The following is a 17098-nucleotide window of genomic DNA, read 5'->3' as shown; positions in this document are numbered from 1 at the left end:
AGTGAAGCAAAGCGATGTTGTTCGGGCATGGAGAAGACACAGAGAGACAGGAAGTGTCGATGACATGCCTCGCTCAGGCCGCCCAAGGACTACTATTGCAGTGGATGACCGCTACCTAAGGATTAGCGCTCGGAGGAACCCTCACAGCAACGCCATCTTGTTGAATAATGCTTTTCGCACAGCCACAGGACGTCGTGTTACGACTCAAACTGTGCGCAATAGGCTGCATTATGAGCAACTTCACTCCCGACGTCCACGGCGAGGCTCATCTTTGGAACCACGACACCATGCAGGTGGGCCCATACTGGTGGGCCCAACAATATGCCGAATGGACCGCTCAGGATTGTTATCAGGTTTCCTTGACCGATTAGTGTCGCATATGTCTTCAACCATACAATCGTCGGAGACGGGTTTGGAGGCAACCCGGTCAGGCTGAACGCCTTATACACACTGTCCAGCGAGAGCAGCGAGGTGGAGGTTCCCTGATGTTTTGGGGTGACATTATGTGGGGCTGACGTACGCCGCTGGTGGTCATGGAAGGCGTCGTAACGGCCATCCTCCGACCGATAGTGCAACCATACCGGCAGCATATTGGCGAGGCATTCATCTTTATGGACGACAATTCGCGCCCCCATCGTGCACATCTTGTAAGTGGCTTTCTTCAGGATAACGACATCGCTCGACTAGAGTTGCCAGCATGTCCTCCAGACATGAACCCTATCGAACATACCTGGGATAGACTGACAAGGACTGTTTACGGACGACGCGACCAACTAGCCACTCTGAGGGATCTACGCCGAATCGCCGTTGAGGAGTGGGACGATCTGGCCCAACAGTGCCTTGATGAAGTTGTGGATAGTATGTCACGTCGAAAATAGGCATGCATCAGTGCAAGAGGACGTGCTACTGGGTATTAGAGGTACCGGTGTGTACAGTAATCTGGACCTCTATCTCCGAAGGTCTCACTGTATGGTGGTACAACATGCAATGTGTGGTTTTCATGAGCAATAAAAAGGGCGGAAGTGATGTTTATGTTGATCCCTATTCCAGTTTTCTGTACAGATTCCGGAACTCTCGGAACCGAGGTGATGCAAAACATTTTCTGATGTGTGTAATATTCTACGCTGGTGGAACCAATGATATTCCTTTGCATTTTTTGACATTTTGCTTGTGCTATGTAACGTTTGGATTAGAGGTATCTTGCATTCCTCTGGGATTCTTTCTGTTCTCCTCTAATCTATTCAGACAGTACTTCGAGTTTGCTTAGTATGCGTTCTCTTGTACGTTTCAGTATCTCTGCAATTATCGAGTGGTTAAGCAAGAGAAGGAAGTTAGTATGAATATCAATCTCAAAATATTGAATTTTTCAGGTTGCTCCAAAATAGATTTGAAGCGGAATAAAGATAATTTTCTTAAAACGTACTGTACTTACGTGTACATAGTAAAGACAAAGAGTAGAAGGAAGAGAGATACGTGCAGAGAGCAGGATATCTTCCACCAATGAAATGGGAGAGCTGTAGCAACAGGGCTGTTTCAGCATGCACATACTAATTAATCATTGAAAAGACAAATGGGGATCTTGGCAACAGCTCAGAAGACGGCATCACACAAAGTGCGCTTGTAACTGAATGTACATAAATGGCTTGGAAGAGCGAGAATAACGACCAGTAAAACTGAATTCACATTCTATATTGATTTCAAATTGTTGGACAAGTAATATAAACCACATGGGTTTCTCTGTATATGTATTATGAATCAAAGCTGCAGTAAAGCCAAGAACTATATTTTTTTATCACGTCTTCCAATAAATCGGTGACTTATCTAGAGCGCAGAACAAGATAATAAATTTTATCAACTACGACCCGATCCCGAAATCTAGTTCCAGATTACGAAAAACGAGCTGTCTCTGAGTCTTTGTAATGTTTTGTACTTGAATAGCAAATCACGTTACAATTCATTATGATGGCTCTGAGAACTATGGGACTTAACTTCTGAGCTCATCAGTCCCCTAGAACGTAGAACTATTTAAACCTAACTAACCTAAGGACATCACACACATCTATGCCCGAGGTAGATGTAGATCCGAAATGTGAAATAATTTGGGTGGTCACAGTTAAAGCAGGCTCAGACATGGTAATTGGATGTCTCTACAGGCCCCCTGGCTCAGCAGCTGTTGTGGCTGAGCACCTGAAGTATAATTTGGAAAATATTTCGAGTAGATTTCCCCACCATGTTATAGTTCTGGGTGGAGATTTTAATTTGCCGGATATAGACTGGGAGACTCAAACATTCATAACGGGTGGCAGTGACAAAGAATCCAGTGAAATTTTTTAAAGTGCTTTATCTGAAAACTACCTTGAGCAGTTAAACAGACAACCGACTCGTGGCGATAACATATTAGACCTTCTGGTGACAAACAGACCCGAACTATTTGAAACAGTAGCGCAGAACAAGGAATCAGCGATCATAAATCGGTTACTGCATCGATGATTTCAGCCGTAAATAGAAATATCAAAAAAGGTAGGAAGATTTTTCTGTTTAGCAAAAGTGACAAAAAGCAGTTTACAGAGTACCTGACGGCTCAACACAAAAGTTTTGTCTCAAGTACAGATAGTGTTGAGGATCAGTGGACAAAGTTCAAAACCATCGTACAATATGCTTTAGATGAGTATGTACCAAGCAAGATCGTAAGAGATGGAAAAGAGTCACCGTGGTACAACAACCGAGTTAGGAAACTGCTGCGGAAGCAAAGAGAACTTCACAGCAAACATAAACATAGCCAAAGCCTTGCAGACAAACAAAAATTACTCGAAGCGAAATGTAGTGTGAGGAGGGCTATGCGAGAGGCGTTCAATGAATTCGAAAGTAAAGTTCTATGTACTGACTTGGCAGAAAATCCTAAGAAATTTTGGTCTTATGTCAAAGCGGTAGATGGATCAAAACAAAATGTCCAGACACTGTGTGACCAAAATGGTACTGAAACAGAGGATGACAGACTAAAGGCCGAAATACTAAATGTATTTTTTCCAACGCTGTTTCACAGAGGAAGACTGCACTGTAGCTCCTTCTCTAGATTGTCGCACAGAAGACAAAATGGTAGACATCAAAATAGACGACAGAGGGATAGAGAAATAATTAAAATCGCTCAAAAGAGGAAAGGCTGCTGGACCTGATGGGATACCAGTTCGATTTTACATAGAGTACGCGAAGGAACTTGCCCCCCTTCTTGCAGCGGTGTACCGTAGGTCTCTGGAAGAGCGTAGCGTTCCAAAGGATTGGAAAAGGGCACAGGTCATCCCCGATTTCAAGAAGGGACGTCGAACAGATGTGCAGAACTATAGACCTATATCTCTAACGTCGATCAGTTGTAGAATTTTGGAACCGTATTATGTTCGAGTATAATGACTTTTCTGGAGACTAGAAATCTACTCTGTAGGAATCAGCATGGGTTTCAAAAAAGACGGTCACGTAAAACCCAGCTCGCGCTATTCGTCCACGAGACTCAGAGGGCCATAGACACGGGTTCACAGGTAGATGCCGTGTTTCTTGACTTCCGCAGGGCGTTCGGTACAGTTCCCCACAGTCGTTTAATGAACAAAGTAAGAGCATATGTACTATCAGACCAATTGTGTGATTGGATTGAAAAGTTCCTAGATAACAGAACGCAGCATGTCATTCTCAATGGAGAGACGTCTTCCGAAGAAAGAGTTATTTCAGATGTGCCGCAGGGGAGTGTCATATGACCGTTGCTATTCACAATATACATAAATGACCTTGTGGATGACATCGGAAGTTCACTGAGGCTTTTTGCAGATGATGCTGTGGCGTATCGAGAGGTTGTAACAATGGAAAATTGTACTGAAATACAGGAGGATCGGCAGCGAATTGACGCATGGTGCAGGGAATGGCAATTGAATCTCAATGTAGACAAATGTAATGTGCTGCAAATATATAGAAAGATAGTTCCCTTATCATTTAGCTACAAAATAGCAGGTCAGCAACTGGAAGCAGTTAATTCCATAAATTATCTGGGAGTACGCATTAGGAGTGATTTAAAATGGAATGATCATATAAAGTTGATCGTCGGTAAAGCAGATGCCAGACTGAGATTCATTGGAAGAATCCTAAGGAAATGCAATCCGAAAACAAAGGAAGTAAGTTACAGTACGCTTGTTCGCCTACTGCTTGAATACTGCTCAGCAGTGTGGGATCCGTACCACATAGGGTTGATAGAAGAGAGAGAAGATCCAACGGAGAGCAGCGCGCTTCGTTACAGGATCATTTAGTAATCGTGAAAGCATTACGGAGATGATAGATAAACTCCAGTGGAACTGTGCAGGAGAGACGCTCAGTAGCTCGATACGGGCTTTTGTTAAAGTGTCGAGAACATACCTCCACCGAAGAGTCAAGCAGTATATTACTTCCTCCTACGTATATGTCGCGAAGAGACCATGAGGATAAAATCAAAGAGATTAGAGCCCACACGGAAGCATACCGACAATCCTTCTTTCCACGAACAATACGAGACTAGAATAGAAGGGAGAACCGATAGAGGTACTCAGGATACCCTCCGCCACACACCGTCAGGTGGCTTGCGGAGTATGGATGTAGATGTAGAGGATTCGAACCTGTGACAGTAGCGGTCTCGCGGTTCCAGACTTTAGCTCCTAGAACCGCTCGGCCACCACGGTCAGCATTCATTATGAGTTTCGTATACAGAAATATCGCAGAACATCAGTGAAAATGTTTATTTCACAGACTGAAATGATCAAAACGTTGCCTATTAACAGTCGTGGTAAAATAACTAAGGTGATCTCATAAAAATCTCCACATTGCAGCCGCAACCTGCAAACTGCTTCGCTTCGACTCCCGCAACACAAAGTGAATTTCAAGTCCTCCTGTGGAACAGTCGTCTGTGCGCCTCTCTGATTGTTGGGAGATCGAACAGCTCTCCAAAGGAGAAAACACGTTACTGTGACACCACGAAGAGAGAACCCAGAGAGTTTGTACGACTAATCGATACATATTACAGCATGTCTTCGCTAAATATTGCAAAAACCATTTTGCGACTTAAAGGTAACCATGCCGAGAGTAAAATTGACTGTTTAGTTTAACGCATAACTTTAATGGACTTAACATAAGCCGCGCGCGGTAACCGCTCGGTCTCGGTCTCTCCACAGTACTATGGATGTTATGGGCGAATAGATATAACTGTGTTTTGCAAGATCTCTGACGTGGAACCGATTTTAATTTCGATATAGCATGTGTGCGACGAGCTTTTTAGGAAACCGGAATGAGTGCCTTTTCAGAAGGACTGGTACCCTTTTCTAAGCCGGGGAACTGCTATAAACTGCTGCTTGAAACAGAGCAAGTTGTTCCCCATATCTTTCTAGAATCTCACAGGATGTCACATGCTGAAACTCCAATGTAACAGAACTATTCAAGTAGGGCCTTTAAAAGCCGAACTGAAATATGCCGTCTTGAATCCTAGACACTAGAGAAGTGAAAAAAAGTGATGTTGACAAAAAAAAATGAAATGTGTGTGAAATTTTATGGGACTTAACTGCTAAGGTCATCAGTGCCTAAGCTTACACACTACTTAAGCTAAATTATCCTAAGGACAAACACACACACCCATGTCCGAGGGAGGACTCGAACCTCCGCCTTAACATCGGTTTGTTGCAGGATTCTCGAACATATTCTCAGTTCGAATATAACGAATTTCCTTGAGACAGAGAAGTTGCTGTCCATGCATCAGCACGGCTTTAGAAAGCATCGCTCCTGCGAAACGCAATTCGCCCTTTTTTTACATGATATCTTGCGAACCATGGATGAAGGGTATCAGACGGATGCCATATTCCTTGACTTCCGGAAAGCGTTTGACTCGGTGCCCCACCGCAGACTCCTAACTAAGGTACGAGCATATGGAATTGGTTCCCAAGTATGCGAGTGGCTTGAAGACTTCTTAAGTAATAGAACCCAGTACGTTGTCCTCGATGGTGAGTGTTCATCGGAGGTGAGGGTATCATCTGGAGTGCCCCAGGGAAGTGTGGTAGATCCGCTGTTGTTTTCTATCTACGTAAATGATCTTTTGGATAGGGTGGATAGCAATGTGCGGCTGTTTGCTGATGATGCTGTGGTGTACGGGAAGGTGTCGTCGTTGAGTGACTGTAGGAGGATACAAGATGACTTTGACAGGATTTGTGATTGGTGTAAAGAATGGCAGCTAACTCTAAATATAGATAAATGGAAATTAATGGAGATGAATAGGAAAAAGAATTCTGTAATGTTTGAATACTCCATTAGTAGTGTAGCGCTTGACACAGTCACGTCGATTAAATATTTGGGCGTAACATTGCAGAGCGATAGGAAGTGGGACAAGCATGTAATGGCAGTTGTGGGGAAGGCGGATAGTCGTCTTCGGTTCATTGGTAGAATTTTAGGGAGATTTGGTTCATCTGTAAAGGAGACCGCTTATAAAACACTAATACGATCTATTCTTGATTACTGCTCGAGCGTTTGGGATCCCTATCAGGTCGGATGGAGGGAGGGCATAGAAGAAATTCAGAGGCGGGCTGCTAGATTTGTTACTGGTAGGTTTGATCATCACCCGAGAGTTACGGAAATGCTTCAGGAACTCGGGTGGGAGCCTCTAGAGGATAGGAGCCGTTCTTTTCGTGAATCGCTACTGAGGAAATTTAGAGAACCAGCATTTGAGGCTGACTGCAGTACAATTTTACTGCCGCCAACTTACATTTCGCGGAAAGACCACAAAGATAAGAGAGATTAGGGCTCGTACAGAGGCATATAGGCAGTCATTTTTCCCTCGTTCTGTTTGGGAGTGGAACAGGGAGAGGAGATGCTAGTTGTGGTACGAAGTACCCTCCGCCACGCACCGTATGGTGGATTGCGAGATATGTATTTAGATGAAAATGTAGATAGATGATGTTGAAAACTAAGGCAGATATTACTGTTACCTGTTTTGAAACGAGAATTCGAAACATCGAGGTAAAACGAAGTTTCATTGAACCACTCCAAGTTTGATGTTAGGAGTGGATTTCCTGTGAAGCAGACACTTTCGCGGCATACCAAACACAATAGATGGCGTAGACTGTATTACATTAGTAAATAAATTAGAGCACTATTTAAAATGGATAAGGAATTCATTTTGTTTCTTTTCATTCTTTCTCTGCAGTTGGAAGCAGAAATTTTGCATGCACTGTTACGTGAAGGGAAATGCATGATTACATGATCGTGCCACTTATTTTTCTGTATACATAAAACACTTACCTTCAGCTACTGCAGATAAGTCTAAAAATTTTTATTTTGCGGATGACATGCGCATTGTCACTGAAGACCTCCAAATATTATTCTACGGAATAGCAATTTTTACTTCACATAGACTAAGTTTTAATCGTAATTGAAATACAATACAGTGCTTCTACGTTCTTACACACAATTCTGGTCCCGCAGACATTCGTCTTCTTACCATAGAGGTTCGAAAAGTGAGTTAGAGGACACCAGATTTCTATTAGTTGAGGATATATGATTATTTATTGTGAAGCGTATTCACTATCTCCTACAGAAGCTGAATACACAGGTGTTTGAGATAAGAATGTTGTCTGTCGTCATTTACAGCCGTACACTTTTGTATACTTACATTTGTTGATGTTATATGGGATAATATTTTGCGTCTAACTCATGTAGAGCAGACAGAATACTTTTAATCAATAGAAAATCATCTGGACCCCACGTGGTTTACGAATGTCATGTGTACTAACAGTGGAACATTCCCAAATTTACATAAACGATCGTGATGAAGATTGGCGGTTGTGTAGAGGAGGACAAAATAAAGTGATACATATATTTTTTTAGTGACCAATTACAATTTAAAGCGGTAAAACACAACCCGAAAGGTAATTTTGCAATTTAGGGAAACAATGAAATAAAAATAATATTTCTAATATAAATGTTGATCCTGCAATTAAAGTCCACTAAAAATGTATAATCGACTTCTGTAATAATCTGAAATTTTGCAAAATACTCCACAACCATTAATTAATTTTGAAAAATAAATACCTTTTTTACAACATAAATAAAAGAAGCTTTCAAGCCACTTACATCCTCGTGTAATAAAGCTGTTTCCTGGAATACAATTTTTGGAAAATTAGCTGTACACAATATGCTGTTGGAGTATTTTCTACGTATTTAATTAAAATAACTAAACATTAATTACCATTCTAATTACTTAGTTTACTCATATTTCTTTTATGTTTTAAACCGTTATTTAATGTTTTACATTCACATTGTTTTAGTTTACCATTTCACATATGTGTATTCTGTAAATTGAAAATAATACGTAATTCATTATTATTACAGAAAATAATTACACTAATAAATGATAACTGAAACCCTCAGCTGCCGACAGGTGTTGTTGATGTACCTCGATGTGGACAGCTGAAGAAGTGTGCCCCGACCGGGACTCGAACCCGGGATCTCCTGCTTACATGGCAGACGCTCTATCCATCTGCGCCACCGAGGACACAGATGAATAGCGCGACTGCAGGGACTTATCCCTTGCACGCCTCCCGTGAGACTCACATTCCCAACTGTCCACAATTCTACATAAGTAATGTACATTATAGACATTTGCCCATCCACTCATTACTCGCGCACGCTTTGGAGATTCCCGTAAGAGAAAAGCTGCACGGTCATCAACAGTATTCTGTTCTTTCGAGAACAGTTACTGTCTTCATATATATATATTAGTTAAAGGCTACCCAGCCATTGACCTTCGTCTGTGCGAATGCGCACAGGTTGCCCAAACTCTTACGGGAATCGCCAAAGCGTGCGCGAGTATTGAACAAAACATTAAGACGAGTGAATGGGTGAAAACGCGCCTTCAAACAAAGTTATTCAGTATCAGTTTTTTTTACGACTAACATGAACGTATTATCTTTCCAAAGTCTTGGACGAGCTTTATAAACTAAGTGTCCATAGATAGGATTAATGGAGATCTATCAGACCATACTATCAGAATACTTGTAAATATAAAATACTTTAAACTACCAGAATATGTATTCCAAGATAAAAATGTCAGTTTTATGCAAAATGTTTAATAGAGTAAAGTAGCGGCATCATATCAATGTAAACTTAGGAATTTATGCGTAAGTGTATTTATTTCCTACTGTGTTTCTTAGGGGAAGACAAACTTCTTAACAACACTATATTGTGGATGACCGGTTTTGGTAAAACTATGTTACCATCATCAGATCCTCGTACAAGTTATTATACACATCTTATGCCAGAGGGACACAAAATATTTCCATTAAATTTCCAGGTGCGCAACATATGACATGAATGATGTGTCGTCACGTCAAAAGTAAAGGTTAAAATCACTACGTACACAAATCGCAGCAACATTGTATCCGTGTGATCACACGTCATTCCTACTAGGGCAACAGAAGATTGACTGTCACATGTTTGACAGTCAGTCTTGTGGCGCCCTAGGAGGCATGACACGTGATCATATGGATGTAATGTTGTGGCGATTTCTGTACACAGTAATTTTAACTATTACTTTGGCGTGCCAACACATCATTCGTGTAATATGTTGTGTATCTTGAGAAATAATGGAGAGATTTTGTGTGCATTTCGCGCAAGATGTGTACAATAATCTGTACGAAGGTCTGGGAATGGTAACATAGTTTTACTGAAACCGGATATCCACAACAGAATGTTTTATTGCGATCTTGACTAAGAAGTTTGTCTTCTCCTAAGAAAGTAAATACAGATCGTCCCTTCACACTAATTTGTAATTGTTTCTAAATCTTGAACAGAAGAATAGCCTAAAGTAGCTATTACTCTGAGAAAATTTTAATTTTTGAGCAATCTAGTGAACCATGCAAAAACTACGGGCAGCATCAGAAAGATGAGAAAATTTCCATCTAATTTCACGTGTTTGTAACTGAGTGTCTAGGATGGCTAAGTGTGGGCAGTGATTCTCTACCGAAAACGCGTGCAAGTACAGCAGGAAAGGCAGCTCGTAGTTACTACAAACCCTTTATTGCTATTTGTTTACATTCATTACACTTTGATGTCGTTAGTGTCGATGGCGACAGCAGCAAATACACGATCATTTCTGTTTTGTTTTAGGGAGCAAAAACAACTGAGTCATAAGCGGCCACAGCAAGTACACCGCCGTGTTGTCTCTCCGTATGCCGAAGTAAAATCTTTCGTTGCAGTCAGAGAAATCTCGCATTACCACCACCCTTTGGATCACTTTCGTCACAGCATTTTCTGTGTGTTCCTTTCAAATTAAGTTGTTCGTAACTGTGACTCCTAGGTATTTAGCTGAATTTACAGCCTTTAGATTTGTTTGATTTATCGTGTAATCGAAGTTTAACTGATTCCTTTTAGAACTCATGTAGATGGCGTCTCACATTTCATTATTTACGGTCAATTGCCAATTTTTGCACCATACAGATACCTTATCTAAATCGTTTTGCAATTGACTTTCATCTTCTGATGACTTTACTAGACAATAAACGACAACATCATCTGCAAACAGCCTAAGACGGCTTCTCAAATTGTCTCCTATATCGTTTATTTAGATAAGGAACAGCAGAGGACCTATAACACTACCTTGGGGAACGCCAGAAGTCACTTCATTTGATCACTTTCTGTCAATTACCACGAACTGTAACTCTCTGACAGGAAATTACGATTTCAATCGCATAACTGAGACGATATTCCATAAGAAACGCAATGTATTACAAGCCGCCTGTGGATAGACGGTGTAAAAAGCTTTCTGGCATCTAGAAATACGGAAACAATTTGAAATCCGTTGACGATAGCTCTCAACACTTTGTGTGAGTGAAGAGATAGTTGTGTTCCATAAGAGAAATGTTTTCTAAATTTGTGTTGACTACGTGTCAATAGATTGTTCTCCTCGATGTAATCGTAATGTTCGAACACAATCTATGTTCCAACATTCTGTTGCATATCGACGTTAATGATATGGACCTGTAATTGAACGAATTACTCCTATTGCCTTTCTTAAATATTGGTGTAACCTATGCTACTTTCCAGGTTTGGGGTGCATATCTTTCGCCGAGCGAGAGGTTGCAAATGATTGTACATTTTCAGTAACATATATTTTAATGTTCTACGCTGAAAAAGAGTTCCTCTTGAGAATTCTTTCATTGGCACCACCTCTAACACATTATAGCACAAACGAAAAAAATAGCACTGATTACAAAACACGAATATCCACTAAGGAATTTTATAAGTGGCGAATAACAGCTTCAAATCAGAAAAACGAACTGTGCTTGAAAATCTTGGTCAACGACTGAAAAATAGGGCTCAAATATACACTGACAGCAGTGTCTCGAATGTGTGTTCTTAAGCAAGTTCTCTAAACGTTTTCGAGCCGTGTAACTGAGGTGGGACTTGGCAAGTCCGGTATTCACCTAGGGCCCCTGAGAAATCCCCTACAAACCACATCCAGGCTCTCCGGCGTACCGGCCCTTATCGCTAATTCACCGCTCGGATTCGATGCGATGGTAGCGAACCTCCCCGTCTGGGAAGAGGTGCTTTCCACGCATAGCTATCCAGACGGGTCAAGAAGACCCTCACAATGTCTTGAGCATTTCGTCCTTAAGGAAATACGGTTATTAAGTCTATAAGAACCAAAACAACGAGAAGTATCATCTGCTCCTAACGATAGAACTGCTGCTTTGTTAATAAACGGGAAATCGCGTGATGAATGAGATATTCAGTTTTCAGACATTTTAAGAGCGAGAATCCAAAGTAACAGGAAGAATTTCATAGGGGGTGAGAATCGGACTGAATTTCTACGCATTTCCTTGTATTTTACCCCTAGATTATTTTCTGGGTGTTTCACACTAACAACGCCTCTAGGCCAGGGGCTCCCAAACTTTTTCTCTGACGGAACACTTCGGGAAAGCCGGGACTTTGATCGAATGCCTTGTTTATTTTGAAGGTTAATATGATTTCAAAAAATGAGAAAAATTGTTTTAGTCAGTAATTACTTCAGTTATAAATCATAACTAATAACACAACAATAATAATAATTTTAAAAAATTATAAAAAATAATCATTTCAATCTAGCAATTATTGAATGAGTATTTCAGTTTACTAATTATTTTATTTCTCTTTCCTAAACACATAACGGCAAAGTGGAATAAAGTTTTCAATGACCTCGATGATTTTTGGTCCTGAAAGTACAAATCTTCTTGATATCAGGTTCAATAGTAGTAGGTTGAATTCTGATATCTGGTGCGATGTCAAGTGTATTCCTGATCATTGTCCTCGTTGCAGCATAATAATAAAATCATACTTCACGTGTATATATAGTGGTAAACTGAAGTAAAACAATAACAGCTTGGTTTGAGGAACTCGACTGAGGTTTTACATAGTTTATCACTTTCACCGCTTTATCTGTAACATGTTTTACATCAGTAGGTGGTTTTTTGTTACTAGAGCTTGCCTATGGGAAATACAGTGACTGCTTGTGGTTTTTGTAGCTACCTGGAGTATACGTGATACAGCTCCCTTGGTTTCTTCTGCCACGGCTGTAACACTGTCTGTGCAAAAATTAATATTCTCCCAACCTGTCTCATTTTTTGTAATGTATTCACTAATTACCTTCTCCTGTTTTTTTCATGTAAATATGCGCTCATGAGGAAACCTTCTTCAATATTTTTATCAAATGTCTAACGAACAGATATGTAAATACATTAAACTGCAACCAGTCATTTTTTTTTTGAAGTAGTTATTTATTCATCCCATGAACCGGTTTTCGAACTTTTTCTGGCTCATCTTCAGATGGTGTACAGAAAGTTACATAGCTATTTCAAGCATAATGCTTCGTGCTGGCTCTGTGACAAGAAGATGGAACATCCTTTAATGCATCGGTACGAGTGGTGTTTATCTGACGATCTGGATCCCAAATATAGTTTCGTACTTACTGCGACAGTAGGGCGGCTCTTGTTGTTAGTATCCATCTGCGTGCTTCCATTGTTATAGTTAGATGGTAGCACGTTACTCACTCTTAAAGAATATGTATGCACATAGAATGTGATAACGAAAATTTGCCAGCATCCAGCATGTGCTATACAACTGTTACTTGTTACAAGTATCTTGACACAAAGATATGACATATGCCTACGTTGCTCAGAGATATTATTTATTTTTATTTGCTAGTATTAAAGACGATGAATGGGCAAATACTGTAGTTAACATGAAAGCCCTATGTAAAATAAGTAAATTACTACAAAAACAAACTTAAAATGATCTGGTGTCTTATTTCTATTCGTATATTAACATATAACGTATATTTTGATCTTCTTGTGCGAACGCACACGCTATGTCCGAACTCGTACGGGACTTGGTAGATTAATCTGCCACGAGTAATGAGTATGATGGGCAAACATCTATTAGGCGCACTACGAATGTAGTGTTGTGGACATGTTGGGAATGTGGATCTCACGGGGAGCGTGGAAAGGATAAGTCCCTGCAGACGCACTATCCTCTGTGCCCGCGGTGGCTCAGATGGATAGAGCGTCTGCCATGTAAGCAGGAGATCCCGGGTTCGAGTCCCGGTCGGGGCACACATTTTCAACATGTCCCCAATGAAGTGTATCAACCCCTGCTTGCAGCTGGGGTGTCTATTTAATTATCATTTCATATTAACATATTATACTGTCAGTTTATGAGCAAATACTTTCATCAAGATTGGCATTAACAAGAATGCCCAGGAATAAAATAAGGCAGAGTTATAGCATTTGTAATAAACTGCAGTTGTTTGTATGACCATGAGCTTTACATTTAAAAACAAGAACAAAACTTCTGATGAACTGCAGACTTATTTCCGTTCCGAATTTAACATGATCTGGAATATTAGTAAAGACAGATTCTGTTTATTTCAGCTAAGGGTGATATGTATAAAACTACTGATTTATTTTAATAGAGAGCTTTGACATTTAGACATATAGTACAGGATTTATTCTATGGTAAGATATTTATGTTAACACCAGTTAGGACATAAAGAGATGGATAGATTTGGAGGGGGGGGGGGGGGGGGGGTTAGGGGAGAGGGAGTGTGAGAAGGAGGTAGGTTTGGTTGATTGATTACCTGTTTTGGACTAGTAAGTCTTCGAAGTTCCGAAATAAAAATTTATTTCTTAGTTCAGTTTGGTCACCGAGTAAGTAGTCCGCCTGCTTACCTGAATGGTAACGTGCTTGCATATCACTCTGCGGGCCCTGGTTCGATTCCAGGCAGGGTTGGAGATTTTCTCCATCTGTGGATTGGGTGTTGTGTAGTCATCATCATCATCATCATCATCATCATCTCATCATTACCTGCAATAAGACTTGCACCTGGCGCCGAGCTTCCACGGACGAGGCCTCCCGGCCAACAATGCCATACGCTCATTTCATTTCATTATTGAGTAAATAATCACATGCTGTATTTGTGTTGATAAAGATTTCGATTTCTTCAAGAAGGTCAAGTATCATGCCAGATATTATTAGTACAGCTAATTCTGCGACATCTCTGAATTCACCCATTTGCAGTGCATACTCACTGCAGACGCCAAGCCCATACATTAACTCCACCATTATGACAGCAGAAAGATCTTTTATACAGCGTGAAACAGTATTATTACATAATCGTACCACATCTATTTCTTTGGCAGTCTACTCGCAAATAATGTATGACACTATGTCTTTTACACATGGCTTAATAATTTTTCTCCTGTTGAATGAGATTTACCGTTAAACAAAATACGGAACTTACACGGTAAGATGCTTTGGTTACATTTTCATTTTTTCCAAAAAAAAAGTATTTGAAGTTGAGACTTTTCTATTGCACAGGATGGGCGTATGGGTAGGCGGTGAGCGTATGGAATGAATAGGGTAATTTTTAGATAATGGCCATTTATTGGCGAATGCATGTTGAAAGGGGTTACATAGGCCTAGGGAGGTGAGGGTGAGCCAGAGCTTAGTGTTTGGCGAAACATTGTTCGCGAAGCTACCGAAAGTTGTCTGCCAAAACTAAGTCCACAGTGCCGCAGCATCGGGAGAAGCGGGAGATGTTCAATGCTACAGGGCGCGCATCCGATTCGCGGGTGAGCAAGAATACCAGAGAGCGGGGCCGGCGACGGGCGGCCGGGTATATTCGACGCACCAAGCAGCTTCCTCCGCCCTGATTGGTCAGGACCGAGCAAACCGTTCGGGCGGCATGGAACTTTCCAGAGCGTTGCCTGCTAAGCGACGCCTGGGGCGGCGTTACCTCGTAAGCACATGACAGAGGCGCGTGGCCGAGGTGGCCTTCCTCGGTGCTGACTTCTTGTTACTAGACCGTGGGACGAAAGAATTTACAGGCGGCTAACACTGCCAGCCGTGGCTTGGCCGTAATGGAAAAATGAAGTTACTGTTTGAAAGCTCTTATAATAATGTAAAATCCCTTATTGTCTGGCTCATCCTTTACACTCCTCCCCCTTCCGTGGGAGCGGAGAACGTATGTGAATTCGCTCAATGTAATTATTATTTAAATGTAAACAATTTTAGTTTGCAAAACAAATTAAACATCACTTGACTAAGAATGGCCCTCACGGAAGATGGCAGGGTTCTTAACATATGGGAGGGTGTAGAAACTCTAAAGACCTCCTAGGGGTCGCAAAGGGACTTACATCAACAATATTGTGTGTATACAAGAATCATCATAAAACATCAAAACATCAAAACAAAATTAAAACGGAACATATGTGTGAATAAAATAAACATGAGAGGTGGCATGAGCCCACTCTCATATTTCTATCTTTGAGTAATACGATTTTCCTCTCTAATGGCATGCAATGAAAAGTCGCTATTCCTTCACATGCGGACTTCCCACGCAGCATCTCTCGTCACCGGGGTGGTCCGGTGACAGGCGGGTTCTGCTGATCTCGAAAGGGTTAAGCCGACGGGTGTGAGGGAGTCGATTGGATGCTTTCCAGATGCCGACATTGTCATAAGAGCATGGGCGACACGGGCCAGACGGAGTGGCTGGGCTAGAGATTCCGTTACTTCGCAGAAACTTAGTGAAAACTTTTTCTAGCGGGCTACCAGCGAGGCGTGGGAATGACTTGTGTTCCCAGGCAGTCTTGGCGGGCAAATTCCCGCGTTTTCTGCAAAATCATAGCTGTGATTGGCTTGCTCAGGGAATAGCTCCGTGACGTAGCAAAATCGGCGCAGAAATTGGCGCCAAGTATCTCCATTGGTGTAATAGTACTGTGTCCGCAATAGAGGGGAATTTTCCACCGGTATTCGAGTTGCTGAATGGAACGTTTAACCACGACCACTGTCGTTGGGGCGGGAATGTTCTGTGTTCGGCTTGTACGGGTGCTCTTGAAAGTCGGCTCTCGCCTTTCGGTCGGAGTAGGTTACAAGACTGAGTTCTCGCTGCTCTGGACAGCCTGCCTTCCGTTGGCTGTCTAATATACTTTTATTTGATTGTAACTGTTTGACGAAGTTGCTGAAGTTCCGACTTCAACGTAACTTTCCGAGTACAGTTGGCAATTGATCGTTCTGCGCACGAGCGGCCTATGTTGCCTGTCTTGAGCAGTTTTGGCTAAAGTTGACTGTATTGGAGTTACTGTGTGACTTCGCTTGTTAAAATCAATCACTGTACCATCAGTGATTGTGTAGCAAGCCTTCTTTGTCTCCCTCAGAGGCGCATTTGTATTAATAGGAAGTCTTTAGTCTGGAACAACCAGACCAGGGTAATTTGTTTCGGCCTATACTCGCGACATTATCATCACCACGACGGACGGGACGTCGAAGCAATCAGCCATCACCCCCAGTACACAGATCGTGTCCTTGCAGTTAAGAAGACAGCTTGGTAATGTATGTCAGCAGCACCGGCAGATTAGGGAATTTTGCCAGGTGATAATCAGAGCTCAGCAGAGCGCGCCTGTTCGTCTTTTCTAATTTTGTTCTGCCTTGGGTGTTGATTGAGTTGTCACTACTGTAGCAGCAATTAATGTTGGGTTGGCTTGGTGTTTCTCTTAAGATTTGAGTTACAAGGAATTGG

At 41.5% G+C, this 17098-nt stretch overlaps 1 non-coding gene across 1 annotated transcript; it reads left to right on the top strand.

The window, feature by feature from the left end:
• Positions 1–13559: 13559 nt before the first annotated feature.
• Trnat-ugu lies at positions 13560–13634 on the top strand. Its single transcript has one exon. It is a non-coding gene; the product is annotated as a tRNA-Thr (tRNA).
• Positions 13635–17098: the final 3464 nt, after the last annotated feature.

Source organism: Schistocerca americana, chromosome X (genome assembly GCF_021461395.2).
Source record: "Schistocerca americana isolate TAMUIC-IGC-003095 chromosome X, iqSchAmer2.1, whole genome shotgun sequence".
In the NCBI taxonomy this organism is placed as follows: Eukaryota; Metazoa; Arthropoda; class Insecta; order Orthoptera; family Acrididae; genus Schistocerca; species Schistocerca americana.
This window is presented reverse-complemented; position numbering and strand designations above follow the sequence as displayed.